Source organism: Ambystoma mexicanum, chromosome 5q, assembly GCF_040938575.1.
Source record: "Ambystoma mexicanum isolate Mex_15411 chromosome 5q, UKY_AmexF1_1, whole genome shotgun sequence".
Classification (NCBI taxonomy): domain Eukaryota; kingdom Metazoa; phylum Chordata; class Amphibia; order Caudata; family Ambystomatidae; genus Ambystoma; species Ambystoma mexicanum.
In genome coordinates this window covers 1292015209-1292038762 of record NC_090933.1, presented here as the reverse complement: position 1 = coordinate 1292038762, position 23554 = coordinate 1292015209, and the positions used below count along the sequence as shown (strand labels likewise).

The following is a 23554-nucleotide window of genomic DNA, read 5'->3' as shown; positions in this document are numbered from 1 at the left end:
GCAGAGGCTCAAAAGGTATGCAAGTCAAACATTTTAGTACTAAATTTAAATCCCAAGTTGGGACATGAAAAGGTACTGGAGGGTATACGTTAGTAAGCCCTTTTAAGAATGGAATGATTAATGGTATTTTGAAATATGAAACCTCTTCCGAGGTGCGCTTGAAAATGGACAGCGCAGCAAGGTATCCTTTTATTGTTCCTATCTGGAGCCCCAGATTGGCTAGATGTAACAGAAGAGAGAGCACCATTGGAGTGCCACATTGAAAAGGGTCTACATCCTTATCTTTGCACCAGTTACTAAACCTGTTCCAGCGACAGCTGTACAAAGATTTTGTTGCTGGTCTTCTGGCCGAAAGCAAGACTTCCATTACGTCATCCGGAAGATCCCAATCCTTGTATCTCAACCGCTCAGAAACCATGCATGATGGTTGAGTGTCTTGACCGCAAATAAAATCATGGTTTTCCTGAACTTTCTCCATCTCCTGATTACTTGAGGAATCACAGGGACTGGGGGAAACGCGTACAGCAGTGGAAACTTCCACTCCACTAAGAATGCGTCTCCCAGAGCTACTCTCTGAGGAAATTCCCTTGAGCAGTACTGATCGCACTTCCGGTTGATCGCAGTGGCGAACAGATCCACTTGAGGGGTTCCCCAAAGGGCGAAGATCTCCAGGAGGACTTCCTGAGCCAGCTCCCACTCGTGAGAGACCCTGCTCTGCCTGCTCAGAGCGTCTGCCGCCCTGTTCTTCTCTCCGGCTAGGTGAATTGCCGATAGAGAGATTCCTTCTCGTATTGCCCAGAACCATAGCTGCATTGCCTCTCTGCACAGTGGTAGTGACCCTACTCCTCCTCTTTTGTTGAGGTAGTACATGGCCACCGTGTTGTCCGTCATTATCAGGACATTCTTTCCCTGTACAGAGGGCAGAAAGGCCTTCAGCGCTAGTCTGATTGCCCTCAGCTCCAAAAGGTTGATGTGTACTTTGGACTCCGATGGAGACCAACGACCGCTGATTGTCAGATCATTGGTGTGTGCTCCCCACCCCGTGAGTGAGGCATCTGTCACTAATGTTATCTCCGGCCATGGTTGCCAAAAAGATTCTCCCTTGAGAATGTTGTCGTTGCAAGACCACCATAGAAGATCCTACTGCGCTCGGGACTTGCAGAAGATCAGACATATTCCCTGAGAACTGGGACCACTGAGTTCTGAGTGCCCACTGAAGGGATCTCATTCTCAACCTGGCCTCTGGTACTAGGAAAATGCAGGATGCCATGAGGCCGAGCAACCTGAGAAAATCGAAGGCTGGTAGACGTTGGGCATTCTGGAACTTTGTTACCATCTGCTGGATGTGGAGAGCTCTCACTTCGGGAGGCGAGGCTTTTCCCGAGGAAGTATCCAAGACTGCTCCGATAAACTGGAGCTTTTGGGATGGTATCATATGAGACTACTTGAAATTGAGGGAGAAGCCCAATTTGTGGAGGAAGTGGCAAGTGATCGAAGATGCTCCTGAGCTTGTTTTGGAGAACTTGCTCTGATCAACCAGTCGTCCAGGTAGGGGTAGATGTGAATACCCCCTCTCCTGAGACTCGCTGCCACATCTGCCAACAGTTTGGTGAAAACCCTCGGGCGGAGGTCAACCCGAATGGCAGAACACGAAACTGATAATGAGAGTTGCCAATCGCGAACCTCAGGTACTTTCTGTGCTTTGGATGGATTGGCACATGAAAGTAAGCACCCTGAAGGTCCAATGATACCAACCAATCTTGGAGTTGAAGAGCCTGACGGATTGTTAGGGAGAATTCTCTGTTTAGGCTGAATTTCCTAACCTAGTGAGTCCCCCAGCAGCTTTGCTGGATTGCTGGAGTTTGTTTTTTTCCCCTGCCAAGAGTGAGTCTCTTTTTCTCACACTCTTGGACATGATTTGAGGGGTTCCTTTGACTGTTAATGGCCCTCATTACGACCCTGGCGGATTTTTTCCGCCATCGACGGACTTTTCCGCCATGGCGTAAAGTCCGTTTACGCCATGGCGGATGGCGGACTTACCGCCCCATTCCGAGGTCGGCGGGGCGGTAAGTCCCCATTGACCCATTTACCCTTCCCCATTCCCATTTCGGCCCCATAGGGCTCAATGGGAGTGGGGAAGGCGTTAATTACGCCACCGTAAATTACGGTGGCGTAATTAACACCAAGGTCCCATAGCGCCATGGATTTTTACGCCCGCAAAAAGCGGGCGGAAAAGTGACCATGGCGCTCTGGGAACTCGGAATTGGCGGTAAGGGGTCGGCGCAGCTAACGCTGGCGTAAACCCCTTACCGCCAGGGTCGTAATGAGGGCCAATGTGTTTTATGGGCTATGGGGTCTTTTACTCCATAGGGTCTGATGTGTTTTTACTATGTGTGTTACACAGCACCCTCCGTGCAGTGACACAGGGGTGTCATAGTGACACCCCACCATAGACTCCATACCCTGGGACTGACTACTGTCTCCCAGGGCATGTAAAGTCACCATTGGCTTTACTAGTCCCAAATTATGAACAGAACCAGTACAAACCATCTTATTATGGAGATACTGGTCGGGGCAATTCGATTGCCCCGGGGTCTGTTATTCGAGGGGGCACGTCTCCGTCCCCCCTGATCGAGTTTTGGCTGGTGGCAGTGGATACTACTTTTAATATTCGACCGCAAATATATCTCTATGGGACTTTCCCATTGTACGAGGCTACCAACTTTAATTATTTAATTCTCATAGCCTCGAACATACAGCCGGTTTATTTATTTAATATTAATTCGCCGGTTGGTATTTTTTGCCAGATCTCGATTCTAAAATGGCGTTTGTGTTCTCTTCTGTGACTCCAACCCAAGTCGAGCCCTTTGTTCCACTTTTTGGCGGGCTTCTCCACAGAAGCCTCCAAAAGTGGTGCCACTCTGTCTGGGTACCACAGGGGGGGGGGTTAGGCACCCTGCACTGAGTTACCTTGGTAACTCAAGTCGCACTCTGGTGTGATTGGCCCAAGTGGTGAGCCGGCCGGCTCACCACTTAGCATGTTTGATTGACAGCTAGGCTGAGTGAATGGGGGTGTGCTGCATAAAAGCAGGGCTTTTGGGACTGGAACTTTAGAAGTCGTCACAGGACCTGAAAATCCGACGAGGGAGAAGTGAGCCGACCTGCTATGACGACACCACCGGTGGAGCCCTGCGGAACTGACTCACCACTTCCCGACGACAGAGAAGATCTCCCGGCTGGAGAGTCTTCTTCCCCTGACTGGTGGGCACAACCAGTTTACCTTCTTTTTCTCGCATCCCAGGACGTCTTGTGGTCGAATTGCCCACGCCAAGCACCCCGGCAACCGGATAGCCACTTAGCACTGGACCGCGAACAAAAGAACCGCTCCTTTTAACTGAGAACTCCACGGCTGGTTTCTTCCCTGGCAGTGCAACGGAATCCTGCTTTCCTTCCTGACGAGATCCTCTCTTCCTCCGGACGAAGCACCGACTTGCACCCGCTGCCAGGAACAACTGCCCCCGATGGATTATTCTCACGACTTTAAGGTACCGTGTCCGCCAGGCCTCCCTTTCTAAAGATTGCTACAAGGTAATAATAATCCCTTAACCTTCTGGACTGGGCTGGCCGCCTTGACCCTCTAACTGGTCCCTTTCATTTGGTCCAACTTCTTTCTGAATCTTTTCGAGACTTTTGTGCACTTTTCAACCGTGTGACCTTGGACACATTTCGTTCTGATCCTCTTAAAGTGGATCCGGCTTCCTGAACTCTAACTTCACGGTTTGATTCTGCCTTCCTCTCTTGCTGTGTTCTTTTGAAAGTGTTGGGATCTGTTTCAATTTATGCTCTGCCTTTGTCTCCCTTTTAAACCAAATTATTAGAGTGCCATCTACGTTAAGCGCTCACCGCTGTCTGAAATAGGTGGGGCTTTACTTAAGAATTGTCTAATATTCTTTTAAGGGAGTGTATATCTTTTAGTGAGCGTGTTTTTGAACTGCTTGATATTAGTGCCAGTGTGTTTTATTAGATGTGGTTTTAAAATAAATAATGATATCTCTTTTACACCAAGCTCTGGTCAATGTTTGCTTGTTCTACTGTGTTCTTTTGACCGATTGTGAATACTCTGTATACTGCCTAACTCTTCTTGAGGGAAGTCTGACTGCTCAGCCACAGCTACCAAGTGAATCTGTGTGGTACAGACTGCTACCAAGTGGGTTTCCTGCCAAACACCTGTAGTCTTAAATCTTTTGCAGTGGTCCCAGAGGGAACTGCACAGGTTTCTGCCTAACAAGGATCTGAGAAAGAGTGACCATCTTGAACTTGTCCTTCCTGAGGAACTTGTTCAAATTTCTTAAGTCCAAGATGGGTCTCAGTCCTCTGTCCTTTTTTGGGATGAAAAAATATGGGGAGTACCAACCTCTCCCCTACAGGTACCTGTTCTATGGCACCTTTCTCTAGCAGGGTTAAAATTTCCTGCAACAGGAGCGGGTCTGGAGTTTTTACAGAGTTGGCTCCCGGTGGATGATTCTGAGGCCTTTTTTGGAAGGGGAGACAGTAACCTTGAGCTACTGTTTCCAGTGCCCAAGCATCTGAGGTAATGCCTCACCAATTCTTCAGATGCTGAGAGATCCTTCCTCCCACTGGTGTTTTGTGCAACAAGGTCTCAGAGGGATTTGGAGGCGGCTGCAGGAGTGGCTGAGGGTACAGATGCCGCTCCTGAGGCAGATTTTGCACCTCTTCCTCGTGCTCCACGAGGGAAGTTTCTTTTGCCCCTTTGAGAAGCCTGTCCTCTTCCTCTACCAAATGAGGAGTAGTAACGAAAAGAACGACCCCTCCAGGAAGATGAGCCGGTATAGGGTTTTAGAGGCTGGCGCATGGGGGCACTAAGCGATTTAGCTGCCGCTTTCGAGGTCTGAAGTTTTTCTAGGCTTTCATCAGCCTTACTGCCAAACAGCCTCGAGCCATCAAAGGGCATGTTGAGGAGTCTGGCTTGCACGTCTGGTGCAAACCCCGGTTTCCTCAACCAGGCAAATCATGCGTAGCACAATGCTTGCAACCATGGATCTGCTGATACTATCAGCAGTATCCAGTCCAGACTGGAGACATTCCCCCATTGCCTCCTTCCCGTCTTTGACTATATTCAGGAAGCCTTCCCTTTCCTCGCCTTCCAGAATATGCTCAGCCGCTGCCAAAATACAGTCCCACAGGATATGGGTAAACCTGTCCAGTGTACAGGTGACATTTGTCGATTTAAGGGCCATACTGCCTGAAGTGAAAACTTTACGTGCCCATGCATCAACTTTTTTATCCTCTCTATCTGGAGGCATAGTGGGATATGCAGTTTGCTTTGATGTGGATGCTGCCTGAATAACTAGACTTACTGGAGTCGGATGCCTGTTTAAGTATTCAGGATCCGTACCAGCTGGTCTGTATTTCTTGGGGAAATTACTATCTGACAATTATATCCGTCATGTCATCTTGTTCAAAAACGGGTGAAGTGTTACCCCAACCCATATACTCAATTACTCTGGTCATAAGACTCCTGTACCTTGAGTCTGCATGTTCTGCAGGATCAGGTCTGGCAAACTCTAATTCTGGGGAGTTGTCAATTCCACTGGCAGAATGTAGAGTTTCACTCAGGTCTCTCATTTTGGACTCTTGATCAATGAGTTCCTCAGGAACTTGTTTTGTGCCATATGAAACTCCAAAGGGAGTAACTTTCTCTTCCTCCGAGCCAGATTCCTCATAAATTGAGGACATGGACTTAAAAAAGTCTGACCTGGGCAACGGAGTAAATCTTCTTTCTTCCTCTACTATACGCGTCGAAGGAATAGGAAAATCCTTCGAAGTTGTCGAAGGAATCTTCGATGACTTCGAAGATGACTTCGATACAGGCGTCGAGGTTATTTTTGGTTTTGATGCCGAAACGGTCGACGCCAATGGCATCGATGAAGCTGTCGAAGCCTTCGACGACTTATGTTTTTTATATGGCACCGGAGAGGTGCTCGACTCTCGGAGAGTCCTCAACGACTTGTCGTCGACTCGAGTTTTTCGAGTATCCTCGACACTACCGGTTTTCACCAAGGTAGTCTTAGACTTCCTTTTGTCGTCCAATGGAGCGACCTTAGGAGTATGGCTCTTCCGAGGTTCATTCGAGGGGGTCAGGCTGCATTCTCAAATACCTCCATCATCTTTTTACGAAATTCTTCCCATTTTCTGGGAGAATCCGATTTTGTCAGATATCGAATTTCTTCGGTCGACTCGGAAGATGATGATGAGGGAGATCTATGTCTCCTCTTCATTTTTTTGGACGAGTAAGAAGAGTGTCTCGATCTACTCCTGGATCGAGATCTCTTTGAATGCCTACGGCGATCCGATTCCTTCGAATCAGTCGCTTTTTAATGTTTTTTTGGATGTAGCCTTCTTAGAGGCTTCCCTCTCCGACAGTTTACCTCTCCTCTCACAAAGAGCTTTCTCGGTCATGGATTGACAGGAACCACAGTCGTTGGTTCGGTGACTGGAACCGAGACACCAGAGACAAACTCGGTGGGGATCCGTGATCAACATTTTCGATCCACAATCTACACACTTCTTGAACCCAGTCTTGGGTGTCGAAGGAGTAGAAGAAGAGGACATTTTCTTCACAGACTTCATTAATTCAGCCTCCGAGAGTGTTTAGGACATGCACTTATGCCAGAAGTGTGCATATGAATGAAGGAGTCCTGTATTAACAAACAAAAGCATTTATATTGCCCAGAAATCAGATATTCAGAGAATGAATATGAAAACGTTAGCTTTTAAAAATGGGGAAGTGGTTTAGTAGCCATTTTCCTGTTGATTTTATGCAAGGCTCATTGACAGAGCTATTAATAACAAAGGTGTTCTCCTTTACTTCAAGTTTATTTTGGTTATTCGAAAGGCCACACTTCTTCGATGAAAAAAAGATCTAATACAAATTCACAGCCTCCACACTTCCAGGCTCTAAAGGATTGATCAGTATACACCAAAGAAAATGTGGGATTCTAACAGATGGGAGTAGCCATGCCAAGGAGCAATAAGTTAAGTCAACTGTAGAAGCTACCCCGCATCTGAATCACAGTCTTAAGTGCAAAGAGCTAATTCATTGCCCTAGGGCTGTCACCTCACGGATGCCAGATCATGTACGTCAGAGGGAGCCCTTCAAACCACATCTTCCAGGGAGGCCCGTCTCCGGCCGTCACATGGATCCTTTGCTAAACAAGGCCCCAAGATCGGTGGTGTCGGAAGTGGAGGGCTAGTGCCTCAAGGTGCCACACTTCATCTAGAAGAGAGAATTAATGTACCACATCTGTCTTCACCGAGCAGTGATGGGATTAACTACCAGTAGCTACTGGCACCTAAACAGTTCCGAAAGGCAGTGCTGGGGCTCGCCCCCTCGAAACTGTTGGCAGGGCAGTTGGGGAAGGAGAAAACTCAACCGACTGTGTAATCAGATTCTATTGGCCGGATGTAAGGTTAGTTGTACGTAAGGACTGCAGTTATTTGCCCGTTTGCCCATCTGCCAAAATACTTTCTCAAATAATTTTCCCAGGGCCTTGTTGCAGCCCCTAACTCATCATTGAGGTTCCTTTCCATCTGATCAGAATGGATGTGGTTAGACCCATATGAACCTTCAAAGACAGGACACAAATATATCCTAGTCATTGTAGACAATGTCACCTGCTACCCAGAAGCCTTTCCATTATGCAGCAATACCACAAGGATATCCTGAATACCTTTGTTACCCTTGTTTACACAAGTGGTGGTTTCCTGCCAACATTTTGAGGGGTCAAGGAAGGAGGTTCATGTCTCGGCTCGTGGGAGATATCAAAGTCCTCAGGAAAATATGAACACACTGTACATTCGGATATCACTGTCAAGCATATGGACAAGTTATGGGTGATAAAACCTTGAAGCAAATACTCCGGGAGCTAGTAGCCATAAATGGGAAAAATTGGGATGAATTGGTACGATGGGCCCTCGTTGCTATCTGGAAAACCTCTCAATCACCCACAGGGTTTTCTCCATTCAAGTTTTTATACAGAAGGAGCCCCCAGGATATTTGAGATATCCTGAGGGAAAAATGAGAGACCCGGAGCACTGACATCACAGCGAACATCCACTCATTCAAAATACCCAAGACTACATAGAGAAGGTTTGGAGGCTACTGAAAATTCACATGGAGGAAGCACAGCAAAGATAAACTATAAGCTACAACCAGAAGGTCCAGCTCTGCAACTTCCAAGTGAGCAACAAAATCATAGTGTGCCTATCAATGATCCAGAACAAACTACTGGCACCTTGGCATGGACCCTATGTTGTTACAGAATAAGTATCAGCCCCGACCTATAGAGTACACCAAGCCGACAGGAGGAAGTCCTCCCAACACTCCACTACCATATAAATAAACTCAAGGCTGGAAGGAGAATAGCAACCCATAACGATTAGTAACTGTACTGTATAAGCTAAATTTTTGAATTATGTTTTTGTCAGTGATATCTTTTTTAGTACCTTCCATTTTTATTAATAGTTTCATTACTTGGGAATTTTATGGTTTTATCTTTCCCCTTCAATCAATGATCTTCTAGCCTATATTTGAGCACACACACTTTATTAACTCAAATGTATTGTATTAGCATTTTTTAACTCTTTTTTGTTAGTAACACGTATTTTATTACCTTCTATTTGTTTATAGTTTCAATACTTGGGAACTTTGTGGTTTTATCGTTCTTCATCAATCAATGAACTTTTAAATTCTGATGTTTCCCTGAATTACTCTTATGAATTGTAATCTACATGACTGCCATGTGATTGTTGGGTGTTACTACTGTGACTGTGAGAAACCTGAAGGTGTCTCACTTACTAGTCCCCAGGGATCTGTTATCCAGGTGGCCAGGAAAAAGCCATCGCTATTGGATCCAGTTGCTGGGGGTGGACCAGTGGGGACGATCACCTGGATGGGGGTCTTCTGGGAGTGAAGGTGGGACACTGACGGGCGAGACGCGGTACCCCATCCGTCCCTGCAGGAAAATTAGAAGCTCTACCCCTGACCCCTTTTTCCAACACAAACACTTTCTTACACAGAGAAAGACAACGGACTAACACAGAGCCGTTTATGGGGTCAGGAAGAGTCAGGCAATTGACCAGAACCACACACACCTGATGGCCCTTTATCTTCCCCACAGGGATAAAAGGCGGAGCACAAGAGCACTCGACGAGCAAGGCCGAACACACGAGGGGACAGCTATTCCGGGCCAGCAGGTTCAGGAGAAGGAGAAAAGCAGCGAGACATGAAAGGACAACGAGGAGGCAGTTGCCGTTGCCCTTTTCAACCAAGACCGCAAAGCCTCTGATAAAGGAATCACAAGACCGTGGAGTACAGCCGGCGTGTGGTGTGACAGGTGTCAGCAGTGCACAGGGGCCTCCCGCACGGATAACACAGGCGTGGAGGCATGCTGGCTACCATGGTACCGTCCTTGACTCCAGAGACGAAACAAACAAGCAGTTTCAACACAGCGGGTGGTACAAGTTTACAGTAAATTTACTACCAATTGGCGAATCTTGTGAGTTCTTGTGGTTTCCAGTTGTCTGCAAAGGTATATACCTCTATCTTGACTGTCCAACAGTATTTACTGTTTTTTGGTATTAGGTATTGTCCTTTTGAGCCAGCTGGACCTTTTTTAATTTTGAATTTGCTTTTTCTACCAGATTTCCATTCATTCTGTCAAAGTTGCTATCAATTAATGATTATCCGAACACTTTTTTGGTTTTCAATATGATCAATTTTTACTTCCACACTTTGTTGTGCTTCTTACACACTTTTTTTCTCTCTCTTTCTCTCCCTACATGTGTTTCACCCCTTTTTTGATAGAGGCTCATTAGGAGAGAATATATAATTATGATAAACAAAACAGAAAGTATATTGTTACTCAAAAAGAAAATTAATCCTTTCACTTACATCATTGCTGTGTTACTTCGTTGCTTAAACTAGGGTTATCCACTCACCCTTTGGTCTCCCCAATGTGTTGTGAGATTGTTTCCAAATTCAAAATGTGTCTATCTTTTCCCTTTGTTTATTCCAATTTTCAAATAGATTTTTCTTTTCTTATTGTCAATGTGTTTGAGTATTCTGGGCAAATATAAAGAAAATAGCAAAAAGAAAATAGGAAATATTTTCATTTTTCAAATTGGTTGAAAAAATTAATTCTTGTGTCTGACTCTAACATTACTTTTAGAGGATGCAGAATCAATCTAAAGCATTTAGAGGATAGTTTTTTCTTCTTATCTTTTTCTGAGTTAAGGATCCGATTGTCCTCAGCTCTGTGCTGCCGATCCATGACACTGAACTGCACTCAGCATGGCGGTCTTTTTATATTGTTTACAATTGCCGAGTGATGACGTCATTACGCTCACGCACATTACCGCAATGACGTATTCACGTTTTTGCGTCAAGCAGCCATCTTTTTTCATTATATTTTCTTGTTCAAGGAAATGAATGTTTTTCATTTGCAAATATTGACCTTCAATATTTTGTAATATATTTTTATGTAAGATTTTGAGTATTTGATTTTAATTTAGGAATTTTTCCCTTACTTTATTATTTCATTTATGTAATTTTAAATGTGTGTGTTGTTTTACGAATCCCAATGTTTAGACACAATTCACAGTAAATATATTTTGATATTTCCAAAAGTTTTTTCAGTAAGGTTTAAACAAACCTTATCTGGCACATACTATGTTACTAATTTATACTAATGATGATCTGGGGGGCGTGGCCTGGAGCGCCATCGATGAGTCTGCTCCTCCAATGGCCTCTGTGTGAAGCTCGCTTTTACAACCAAAGAGATGCGGTTCCCGCTTATAAATCTGGCGGATGGAAGGTCTACGGTGACCGGAATGGAGAGCGCTGCTGGAAGCAATTTGAGCTCCTAACGCTCACTCGTTTCACCCGACCGCAGCCGGTATCTAGAGCGTCTGTCATCAGAGCACTCCAAGATGGCGGGCGGGCTCCACGAGATGAAGATGAGGAGATGCCCCGACACCAGGCGTCACCCGCCAGAGCCCTGGTAAGGCAGAGACCCCATCTGTCAAGGTATGCGTGGGGGATGGTCCCTCATTGCCCACGCCACATGAAGACGAAGAGCCTGACTACGAGACGCAACACATATCTGGGGCTGAAACCGCCGGAACACTTCGGGGACCAGGCCCTTCATCGAGCAGCTGCCCATATGGAGGCACCTCCGAACCCTAACGACCCTCACGTCTCTCACAGTGGATCACCCGCTGCAACCGCAGCACAACTGAGTCCTCGCCCATCAGCACAGGCACGGGGAGTGACCCCTCAACTTCCCGCACCACATGGAGGGACGAACCCCGGCTCCCAAGTGTGACATGTGACCGGGACTAACATCTCCTGAATGCCCTCAGGACCTTCACTCCAGCGAGGAATTTATCTCTGCGAAGGCGCCACCTTCCTTAACAAACCACACAGTCCCCGCCTCCGATCGCCTGCTACAGCCATATTACGGCCGTGACCTTACCCATCAGCACTGGCACAGGAGATTTTCAACATTCCGCGCCATATGGAGGTATGGACCCTGTTTCTCAGGCGTGATAGGCACCAGGACTCAACACCACTTAATCGCCTCGAAGACTTGGTGCCTTATTGACCAGTTGACCCTAGTGAACAAGAAGAGTTCGGTCAACCTGAGTTCCCCTACTTGACTTCATTCCCTGAGGACAGCCACCACCACATCAAAGGTACCCATGGCGCCAACCTGGCGACAGTATTAGACGGACCTGAAACAAACACGGTAACCCATCTATGTAACGGCCCTGGGTCCTAAAGAGGGGAACCACTGCTTAATTGAATCAAACTGAATTGGGAACCCGGAGCTCAGGCCACTTTCCTCATTTGCCCCCCCTGACATCCAGAGGGAGTGATATTGGATGCTCAGAAGAACACCAACTGATACAGCACTGAGAGTTAGACGGCAGGTCTGCCCTCTCATACCCGAAGAGGCTCCACTGTAACAGAGAAAGCAAAACACACCTCATGCAAAGGTGACTTGGAGCTGGACTCACATCAACCCCTGTTTTGCCTTGCTTACGCCTCCGGGAGCCCAAACCGCCAAACCATTGGGACTAGAAGAGACAAACACCCCCTATCCTGAGGACGCCTTCAGCAGCTCCTATTTGTCCACATCTTGAAGGGAGCACATCGAAATATACCGGGATCCTGCAAAAAGGTCTAAACATCTTAAAACTTCCAAAAGTGCCGATATCGCTCCTATGCTGCTCCCGGCTGAAAAAGGAGAAAAAGCCTGAAACACCAAAATCTCCTACTCAAGCTTCTTCAGAAGGTGCTGGTCAGCTGACGACCGAAGGAGACATACAAGCCGTTATGTTGGACATTAAATCAGAATTCCGATCCTGTATGTCGGAGCTCACCACTAAGCTTGAACGGGCAGAGCAGAGGGTCATGGAGGTGGAAGAGAGAGTGGGGGAAGTAGAGGACTTAACCCAAGAACATCCAGCGACGCTCCTGGAAGTATAATGCACAATCCAGACCCTAATGAACAGAAACAAGATCCTAGAATACAAACAAGAGGATCTGGAGAACAGGGCCTGATGGAACAACCTGCGTATATGAGGGGTCCACTTTTCAATCCCAGACCAAAACCTTGCAGAATATATGGGGGACTTTTTTCAATCCCTTTTGCCACACCTTGAAAAATCTCAACTCATGTTGGACCGCACCCATAGACTGCGTCCCCGACGAGGAGTGGTAGCAGACTCCCCCCATGTAATCACCAGGGTCCACTTCTATACAATCAAGGAGGCTATTATGGCAATAGGTCGCCCCCGAGACGAATTAACCTTCCAGGGGTCCCCCTCCAAATCTTCCAAGACCTGGCTGTGGCGACAATACAGAAGCAAAGGGCCTTGGGGCCCTTAACATTATTCCTTCAGGACCAACACGTTAGATACCGCTGGCTATTACCAACTGCGCTTCAATTCTCCTACAAAGGGGTACCCCGGATAATCGGACAGCGGGATAATGCAGAGTCGATCTTGCACCCCAACTCGCCTGGTAAGAAGGATGGCACCCCGCCTGAATTTCCTGATGGTGGCACTGAAGAACTCCCCCCTAAACTAAAGCGTATGACCTGGACGAAGGTCCAGAAGGGTCGGAATGCAAGGTGGCCACCCCCCGGGACACAACAGGTTAAAGGCGAAAAGCTGCCAATGCCTTGACGACCGGCTCTTTTCCAAACCTGTGATCTCAGACAGTCGGTCAAGTAGACACTGCAGTGCTAAGGAACACAAAGTGACTAGTTATCTGTAGCGGGTTTCACACGGCTCATGCCTGATCCCAAGGTGGATGTCATCGGAACGCCCTTGGAGTGAATTACAGACAGTTTTGTTCAAGTTGGTTAAGGAAGATGCCGACAGAGAAGGGTTGGCTTCCTATAAGTTTACTGTTATGACTTCACGCTGGAAGCTCAAGTTAAAGCCCCGGCTGCAATGTGGAATCATGAAGGCTAAAGACCTAGATGGTGACTGAATTACACCCGGCCCATACCCCTCACCCGCTGAATGTAAACGCCCCAGGAGAACTCCCACCCCACCAGAATTTGAACTTAATTTCACTGAACATTAAGGGACTGAAATCCCCCTTCAAACGGAAATCGGCACTGAAACAGCTCCAGGATATGGAAGGCTCTGTGGTCTTCTTACAGGAAACACACTTGCTGCCGCTGGACTTCACACGACTCCGAAAGAGGCACTTCCCACTCCAGTACCTAGCTTCTAGTGGGACCAAAAAAGGGGGGACAGCTATTTTTTTTGCCAGAGGAGTGCAGTTCAGGACACTAGAGACATTAGTGTGCCCAGAGGGACAATACACAGCAGTCAAAAGATTCATATATGGACACCTTTACTCTTTCGTCTCGATCTATGCCACCAATGAAGGACAGGAAGCATTCTATGAGGCACTGGGCAATACACTCCTCCCCTTTGTTGAAGGTCAAATAATCGTAGGAGGAGACTTTAATAGGGTCCCGGACTCCCTATGGGATAGATCACATCCTTCAGCCCCAAGAGTCTTTAAGCTCGCCACAAAACTTCTCCATCTGTTCCGGACACTTGGGGTGGTGGACTCATGGAGGTTGCTTCACCCAGGCAAAACAGACTTCTTCTTTTCACATGTACATAGGACATCTTCCCGAATAGACCTTATGCTGACTTCCCCGCAAATCCACACCTTTGTGGATGAAGTGGCCATAGGAACAAAGGTACTCTTAGACCATGCCCGATTAAACAGACTCTTTGAGCTCACGACTCTGAACCACCTCCTCAACGCCGCTAGAACCTATATGACCTCATCCTGAATGAGATGCCACTGAAAGACTATTGCCAAGGTGATCCGGAACTTCTCTCGGGAAAACCTGGTAGAAGACACCTCCCCAGCCAATACCTGAGATGCCATGAAAGCAGTAGTTAGGGGAGAATTGATCGCACACTGGGCGGCATACCATAAACGCAAGCAACAGACCCGCATGGAATTGGAAGAGGAGGTCCAAAGGACTGAGGCCCACCATAAGAGGAAGGGTTGGTCCCCGAAGACCCAGCGTGCCCTACAGGGAGCCCGGAAGAAGTTGGAGGCCCAATATGCAGAGGAGACAGCTCATTTACTGGCCAATCCAAGGCCAAATCCAAACAAGGCTACTACGCCAAGAACAATAAAGCGAACAAACTCCTGGTGGAGAAACTGGCTAAGACAAAGAGAAGGAACACCATAGTGAGCCTCCGCGACCCCCAGGGCAAGGTCCAATATGCTGATCATGTTAAACTGCAACTGGCAGCGACCCATCTCTCCAAAATGATGTCGGCATCGCCTCGAGACAAAGCAGAACAGGTGAACTATTTGCAGGGTACCACCCTTCCACAACTCAAATGGCCTGACAGAGAGGGATTGGATGCCCCGATCACAGGTGAGGAGGTGGAGGCAGCCATCAAGTCTCTAAAACCTAGAGCCCCAGGCCCAGATGGGTTCACGACAAGGTTTTACAAAGTGTTTCGCCCCCACCTGGTAGCCCCGCTAACGACCCTCTTTAATTAATTTGGTGTCTCTGGCTCTATCACTCCATCTATGAAAGAATCTATAACCGTTCTCCTGCTTAATCCAGGCAAAGACCCCAGGGAAAATAGCTCATACAGGCCCATCTCTCTAATGAACATTGATGATGCCAAAATCTATTTGAAGGTTCTGGCAAATCGCCTGGCGGTCTTCCTGCCCAATTTGATCGACTCAGATCAGACAGGGGTTATAATGCATAGGTCAACCGGAGACAACATTCAAAGATGTCACGCCGCCCGTCCTGGGGTCTCCTTACCCGCTACGGCGCTCCCCGTCCTGGAGGCTGTATCCTCGTTTTCGGCTTCGGGGTCCGGGGACGTCCTGGGTCCCGGGCGCTTCTGGGTCTCCTACGCGCACTACATTGCGCATGCGCGGGCGTCCGCTCTCCGCCCTTCGCGCATGCGCAGTGCGCAGGATGCTCGATTCCGGAGGGTATGCGGCTCAAGCCTCGTTGTGGGGTGCCCGATGCCTGGGAGACGGCACGGCTTGCGTTGCAAGCCTCCCAGGTCCTGGCGGGCTTATTTAAGGAGCCCTGATCCTTTTCCAAACCGCGTCTCAACGCGGTTTGTTCGGATCGTGTCTTTGCTGCCTTGCTTGCATTCCCGTTGCCTGTTGCCTTCCACCTTCCTTGTCCTGCCTGGGGGACCCCTGCCTTCCACCTTCCTTGTTCTGCCCGGGAGACCCCTACCTACCACCTTCCTTGTTCTGCCCGGGAGACCCCTGCCTACCACCTTCCTTGTTCTGCCTGGGGGACCCCTGTCTTCCTCCTTCTCCGTCTCCCTCCGTCCTTCCTGCTCCAGTTGTTCCGTGCTCCTCTCCTTACCAGCCTGCTCTTGTTGCTTCCTTGCCTTCGTCCCTGGAGGGACCGTGCTGCTTCCAGTCCCCGGACCTGCCTTCCATCAGAATCCCACTAAGGACCCGGACTATCTACTCAGAGGCTCCCCCTGCCAGTGCTTGCACTGTCCTGACGCCACTCAATCAGGGGTGAGCCAACCCGTGGCGTTGGGAGCCGGCTCACCTCCAATCCGGTTCTATTTGGGCTGGTGTTGGGCTGGTTCCCCGCGCCATCTGTCACGTCTATCCGGATCATCTGACAGCCTGGCCTCATCATCAAGGAACCCAACCGGACGAACAGGTACGCAGCGTTCTCGTGACGCTATTTACAACAGATTGAGACGCCTGTCTTCTGACACCTCGGACTCTACGATGGAAGAGGATCCGGGTCTTCGTAACGAGCTTCAAGCGCTTCGTGCCGAGATGGCGGCACTCCGTCAGGAAAACGTAGCCTTGCGCCAAATGATGACACAGAACGTTGGTGCCATTCCACAACCTGAAGGTCCCATGGCTCACACAGCTCCCATCAAGTTCGATGGAGATCCCCGCCGTGTGGGTGAATTCTGTAATCATTGCCGCATACACTTTCTCTTCCGTTCATCTCACTTTACCAATGACAAAGCCAAGATCGGATACGTATTGGGTAACTTATCTGGTAACGCGCTTGCCTGGGCAACTCCTTTGGTCGTTACTAATAACCCAATCCTGGACGATTTTTTAGCTTTCGAGAAAGCATTCTTGGATGTGTTTCAATCCCCCAATCTGGCCTCAGCAGCGCAGAACCAACTGATGGATCTACAACAAGCCAATACCGACATCATCTCTTACATCAGCCGTTTCCGTCAATTGGCAACTGAGTCCTTATGGCCAGAGGTAACACAAAAGACCTTGTTTCGCCGGGGATTAAGGGAGGAATACAAAGATGAATTGTTGCACATACCAGAACCAGATGATCTACAGAAACTTATCGAACAAGTTCTGAGAATAGACCAGAGGTTGACCGAGAGAAAAGGAGAGAGACGACGGTTTGAGAAGGGAAACCTCAGACCACTGACTCTTCCTACTGGGATATCAGCACCTTCGGATACTACCCAAGAACCAATGCAACTGGGAGCTGTAAGGGGCCCATTATCGGAAGAGGAGAAGAAGCGCAGAAGAAGACTGCGACTGTGTTTATATTGCGGAGGCGCTGGACATTTTCTGGGAACCTGCCCTCTACGTCCTATCAAGAAAGGGGGAAACTAGAAGACCTGTCGTCTAAGGGAAAGGCTACGACAGGTCCTTTCTTGCTTTCAGACCTTTCCGGCCCTGGGTCACAACTGCCCCCTATGCAGCCTGCCGTCTTGATGACTCTAGAGATCACTTTGAAGTGGCTTGATAAGACGATTGATGTCCATGGTCTATTGGATTGCGGGGCCTCCGGAAACTATATAGATGAGGCATTCGCCATCAACCTTGGTATGCCCTTATTTACCAGAAGAACAGTTATACCAGTAGAGGTCATCGATGGTACACCTTTAGCTTCCGGTCCCATTCGTTTGCATACCATAGGCATACTGTTACAGGTCAAGGGGCATGAAGAAAGGATTGCCCTCGACGTCATCAAGTCACCATCGTATCCTGTGGTTCTGGGACTGCCTTGGCTTTTGCGACACAATCCTACGATCGATTGGGAGTCCCGTTCTTTGAGATTTGTTTCTGCCTTTTGCCTCCGTGAATGTTGCTGCCACAACACCTCCTTGAAGTCCACAATCTTGATCCCTCTAATCCCGGGAGAGGACTCATCTGCCGTATGTTCTCTGTCCCAGATACCAAATGTTTACGCCGACCTTTATACAGTGTTTTCGGAACCCAGTGAAATACCTCTTCCTCCTCATCGGACGTTTGACTGTCCCATAGACCTGATCCCTGGTGCTGTGATTCCTCATGGGAAGTTATACTCTCTGACACAGTCTGAAAAACAAGTACTCCGGGAGTATCTGGATGATTGTTCTAAGAAGGGTTACATCGTACCCTCCAAGTCCTCCGCCGGTTTCCCGTTGTTCTTTGTCAAAAAGAAAGAGGGGACCCTGCGGCCCTGTATCGATTACCGTCAATTGAATGACATAACACTCAAGGACAGGTACCCATTACCTTTGATTCGGAACATCATGGAGTCACTACGTTCTGCCAATATCTTCACTAAGTTGGATCTCCGGGGAGCCTACCACCTGGTTAGAATCAAAGAAGGCGACGAGTGGAAGACGGCATTTAAAACACCCTTTGGGCACTACGAATACAGGGTAATGCCCTTCGGGTTGTGTAATGCCCCAGCCGTCTTCCAACGGTTTATGGACAACGTGTTTGGCGATTTGGTTGGCATCTCGGTCTGGGTTTACCTAGACGACATCCTGATCTTCTCAGACGATCTGAAGGAACATGTCTCGCATGTCCGTGAAGTACTGTTACGTTTGTCACGTAATCACCTGTACGCCAAAGCCGAAAAATGCTCGTTTCACCGGAATAGCATGGAGTTCCTGGGATACGTAATCAGCAATGCAGGTATACACATGGATTCGGGCAAAGTGAAGGCTATTCAGAACTGGAAACAACCACATGATTTGAAATCCCTTCAGCGGTTTTTGGGGTTCGCCAATTTCTATCGGCGCTTTATTCCGCTGTTTTCACAAGTCACGGCCCCGTTGACACGTCTGACCAGTGTTAAGATACCTTTCCTTTGGGATCAAGAAGCATCGACAGCTTTTGAGTGCTTGAAGACAGCTCCTGTTTTGCGTCATCCTAACGATGAGATGCCATATGTCATCGAAGCAGATGCCTCCAACTTCGCTGTTGGAGCGGTCCTACTGCAAAAACATCCTACATCTGGCGATGAACACCCTGTGGCCTATTACTCCCGGAAACTCACCTCTAGTGAGCTGAACTATGCAGTCATTGAAAAGGAACTTTTGGCCATCAAGACGGCGTTTGAAGAATGGAGGCATCATTTACTTGGTGGTCGTTTCCCTGTAGAAGTACGTACCGACCATCGCAACTTGCAGTTCCTACGAACATTGCAGTGTCGCACTGCTCGCCAAGCCCGATGGGCCTTCTTCTTCTCTCACTTTGATTTCAAAATCACATACATCCCTAGCTCCCAGAACCAGAAGGCTGATGCCTTATCTCGATCCTTGGACAAGGAAGAAGTGGGAGCCGGTTTGGACACGCCTATGATATCGCCCAAACACTTTCTACTAACCTTAGCTCCGCATCTCCAGAAGATCATACAAGAGACGTTGAGGGATCCAGAACGTGTCGATCTGCTGAGGAAACCCCAGATCTGCGAACGCGACGGTTTTCTGTTCTTCCTGAACCGGTTATACATACCTTCGACTGCCCTTCGCTTGGACATTCTCCATGGCTTCCACGATTCTCAAGTAGCTGGTCATCGTGGTATCAAGGCTACCCAGGAGCTGATCTCCAGACAATTCTGGTGGCCTGGATGGGCCAATGATGTAAAGTCATATGTGGAAAGTTGTCCTATCTGTGCTCAGACGAAGACACCCAGAAGAAAGCCTTTGGGACTACTTAGGCCTACTGAAACACCTCCCTACCCTTGGCATACTATCGCCACCGACTTCATTGTTGAGCTTCCGCCCTCCGCAGATCACACTTGTGTCATGGTGGTTGTGGATTGTTTCACTAAATATGCACATTTCATTCCCTTCATAAAGATCCCGACTTCCTCCCAGATGGCTTTGGCATTTCTACACAACATTTATCGGTTACATGGACTCCCTGAGAAGATCATCTCTGATCGTGGTTCACAGTTCCTTTCTTCTTTCTGGCGTCAGTTGTGTAGTCATCTAGGTATCCACAGAGCCTTGAGCTCAGGCTATCACCCGCACACCAATGGTCAGACCGAAAGGACGAATCAAACCCTGGAGCAATACTTACGTTGCTATGCCAATGCCACTCAGTCAAACTGGCTTCAGTACCTGGACTTGGCGGAAGTTTCCTATAACAATGCGGCCCATGCTGCCACCGGCATCAGTCCTTTTCTATGCTCAGCTGGACAACATCCCAAGCTGGTTCCTTTCTCACCTGTGGTGCCCAGCTCTGTTCCGTCTGCGGATCACTTGGTCTTCAAGATCCAGAAACAACATGTCCTGGCCCGGAGAACCCTTACGGAGACACGTGAGCGCATGAAGGAGCAGGCTGATAGGGGCCGAACCACGGAACCCGATCTCCAGGTGGGAGATCTGGTTTGGTTGTCTTCCAAGAATCTTCCTATTCGTAATCTACCCACTAAATTGGCACCCAGGTTCTATGGGCCTTTCAAGATTGCCAAGCGTTTGTCCTCAGTGGCTTTTCGATTGGTGCTGCCCCACACTTGGAGGATACACCCTGTCTTCCATGTCTCCCTTCTGAAGCCCTATGTGAAAGATGTCTTTCGACGCTCTGGTCCTCGGCCCTCCTCTGTTCTGGTACGGGGGGTTCCTTAGTTTGAGGTTCGGGAGATCTGTGATTCACGGATTCGTCGGGGTGTGCTCCAATTCTTGATCGATTGGAAGGATTATCCCGCTTGTGATCGCACTTGGGAGCCGCACTATAATGTGCACGCTCCCCGGCTTATTCGTGAATACTTTCTTCGTTTTCCCTGGAAACCTGGGGCCCCGGGCCTTTCTGGGAGGGGGCATAGTGTCACGCCGCCCGTCCTGGGGTCTCCTTACCCGCTACGGCGCTCCCCGTCCTGGAGGCTGTATCCTCGTTTTCGGCTTCGGGGTCCGGGGACGTCCTGGGTCCCGGGCGCTTCCGGGTCTCCTACGCGCACTACATTGCGCATGCGCGGGCGTCCGCTCTCCGCCCTTCGCGCATGCGCAGTGCGCAGGATGCTCGATTCCGGAGGGTATGCGGCTCAAGCCTCGTTGTGGGGTGCCCGATGCCTGGGAGACGGCACGGCTTGCGTTGCAAGCCTCCCAGGTCCTGGCGGGCTTATTTAAGGAGCCCTGATCCTTTTCCAAACCGCGTCTCAACGCGGTTTGTTCGGATCGTGTCTTTGCTGCCTTGCTTGCATTCCCGTTGCCTGTTGCCTTCCACCTTCCTTGTCCTGCCTGGGGGACCCCTGCCTTCCACCTTCCTTGTTCTGCCCGGGAGACCCCTACCTACCACCTTCCTTGTTCTGCCCGGGAGACCCCTGCCTACCACCTTCCTTGTTCTGCCTGGGGGACCCCTGTCTTCCTCCTTCTCCGTCTCCCTCCGTCCTTCCTGCTCCAGTTGTTCCGTGCTCCTCTCCTTACCAGCCTGCTCTTGTTGCTTCCTTGCCTTCGTCCCTGGAGGGACCGTGCTGCTTCCAGTCCCCGGACCTGCCTTCCATCAGAATCCCACTAAGGACCCGGACTATCTACTCAGACGCTCCCCCTGCCAGTGCTTGCACTGTCCTGACGCCACTCAATCAGGGGTGAGCCAACCCGTGGCGTTGGGAGCCGGCTCACCTCCAATCCGGTTCTATTTGGGCTGGTGTTGGGCTGGTTCCCCGCGCCATCTGTCACGTCTATCCGGATCATCTGACAGCCTGGCCTCATCAAGGAACCCAACCGGACGAACAGGTACGCAGCGTTCTCGTGACGCTATTTACAACAAAAGAGCCCCGAACCTAGTACACATAGCGACCCAAGATTTGCACAACTGGCTCTGTTGGCTTTGGACGCTTCCAAGGCCTTCGATAAAGTAGACTGGACATTTCTACAGCTCACCATAGAAGCCTTTCACTTTGGTCCGAGTATCTATAAACTAGTCCTGGCCAACTACAGGTCCCCAAAAACTCTTCTCCGGGTTCACCACAATTTATCGTATCCAATCCCCTTAACAGACAGGGATGCCATCTGTCCCCTCTCCTGTTTGCCTTGGTAATGGAGCCTCTCACCCAACGGATTCGGAGGGGCCCAAACATTAAAGGTCTGCCTATCGATACTTCCCAGCATAAGATCTCGCTCTATGCTGATGGCGTGCTGTTATCCATAATGGATATCCTTCCCTCCTTGATATCAGCTCTCTAGGAACTCTGCAGATTTGGGAGGGTAGCAGTGTTTGCCATCAACTTCGGGAAATCGACAGCCCTGGGGGTAGGCTTGGCGCCCGGGAAGTGGGAGGTCCTGAAACCCCAATGCCCAATTCAATGGAGTGAGAAATCTATTCCCTACTTGGAAGTCCAGATCCCGGCCCGTCCTAAAGACGTATATTTACTGAACTTCTCCCCGCTCTTTAAAGAGCTGGATAAGGACCTTGAATGGTGGACCTCACAGGAGATTCCTTTTATTGGGCAGATTACCGCCTGAAAGATGAATCTCCTTCCACAATTCCTCTATGCCTGTTCCTCCCTGCCCACTACGATCCCACTGCGCCCCCCTCTGCATATGCAGAGGAAAATGCTTTGGTTTATATGGAGAGGTAGGAAGCCGAGAATATCCCAGAAGGCAATGACGGGCAGTTCTCGATTGGGAGGCTTGGGGGTCCCCAACCTAGGTAAATATGAAGTGGCATCACAATTGGCGCGTGTTCAGGCCTGGGACATGACCACCGGGCCCCCGAAATGGGTGGAGCTAGAGAAGTCCCGCCTCACACTTCCCCTCTGCTTTCTCCCACACATTCCACCCTTGCTACAGAAGGCCTGGGCAGGTATCTTGGCCTCCACCAAACACACTCTTAGTATATGGGATTGGGCATTAAAATACAAGGGTATCCCACGTGGCCTGGGCCCTCTTTCCCCACTTTTTCACAACCCAGCCTTTTCTCCTGGGTCCCCCCCTTTAAACTTCAAAAACTGGGCTACATGGGGGCTTGAATCCCTGGGACAACTGTTTGAGAATGGCCAACCCCGCTCCTTCGAACAACGTAAATCGACCTTTCAGCTAACTGAAACAGACAGGTTCTCTTACTCGCAACTTCGGCATTGGTGTTCTCATCCCCAGGTTCAACAAGCAGCTACACGCACCCTCAGCCCTCTTGAACGTTATTTGCAGGGACTGCTGCTAAGGGGAAAAATCTCCAGTCTCTACAAACTGCTTCAGGAGGATACGCTTACCATCAGACCCACATATTTGGCACAATGGGAGGCAGATTTGGGACAACCTCTGGAAGACCAAACCTGGGTGGACATATGGCCTAGAACCCATTCTTCTTTCTTTTGCATCACTAATCGGGAGTGTGCCCATAAACTGTTCCTACGCTGGTACTATCCCCCAACCCGCCTTCATCATTTCAACCAATCCCTTGACCCCCAATGTTGGCGCAAATATGGACAGCCCGGCTCATATTTCCAGATATGGTGGACTTGCCCCACCGTACAAACCTTATGGAACCAATGTATCTCTGCTATAGAAGACATCTCTCGTGTGATAATCCCAGGAAACAGGCAATTATTTTACTATGCGCAAAAGCACCAGAGGCCTACCCAAGGTCAGGAAGAACTTCTTCGTGGCAGAAAAGGTTACGGCAGCCAAGGCAGGCCTTTTACACCAGTTTACAGACATTTGGGCTCTGCTCATGCAGTATGACTGGAACTTCCCAGCGCTGACCCACAAACCC

At 49.1% G+C, this 23554-nt stretch overlaps 1 protein-coding gene across 3 annotated transcripts in view; it reads right to left on the bottom strand.

Moving 5' to 3' along the window:
• The window catches only part of IQANK1 (IQ motif and ankyrin repeat containing 1), a 1215835-nt gene that overhangs the window by 550945 nt on the left and 641336 nt on the right, over nt 1-23554 (bottom strand). The window lies entirely within an intron of this gene.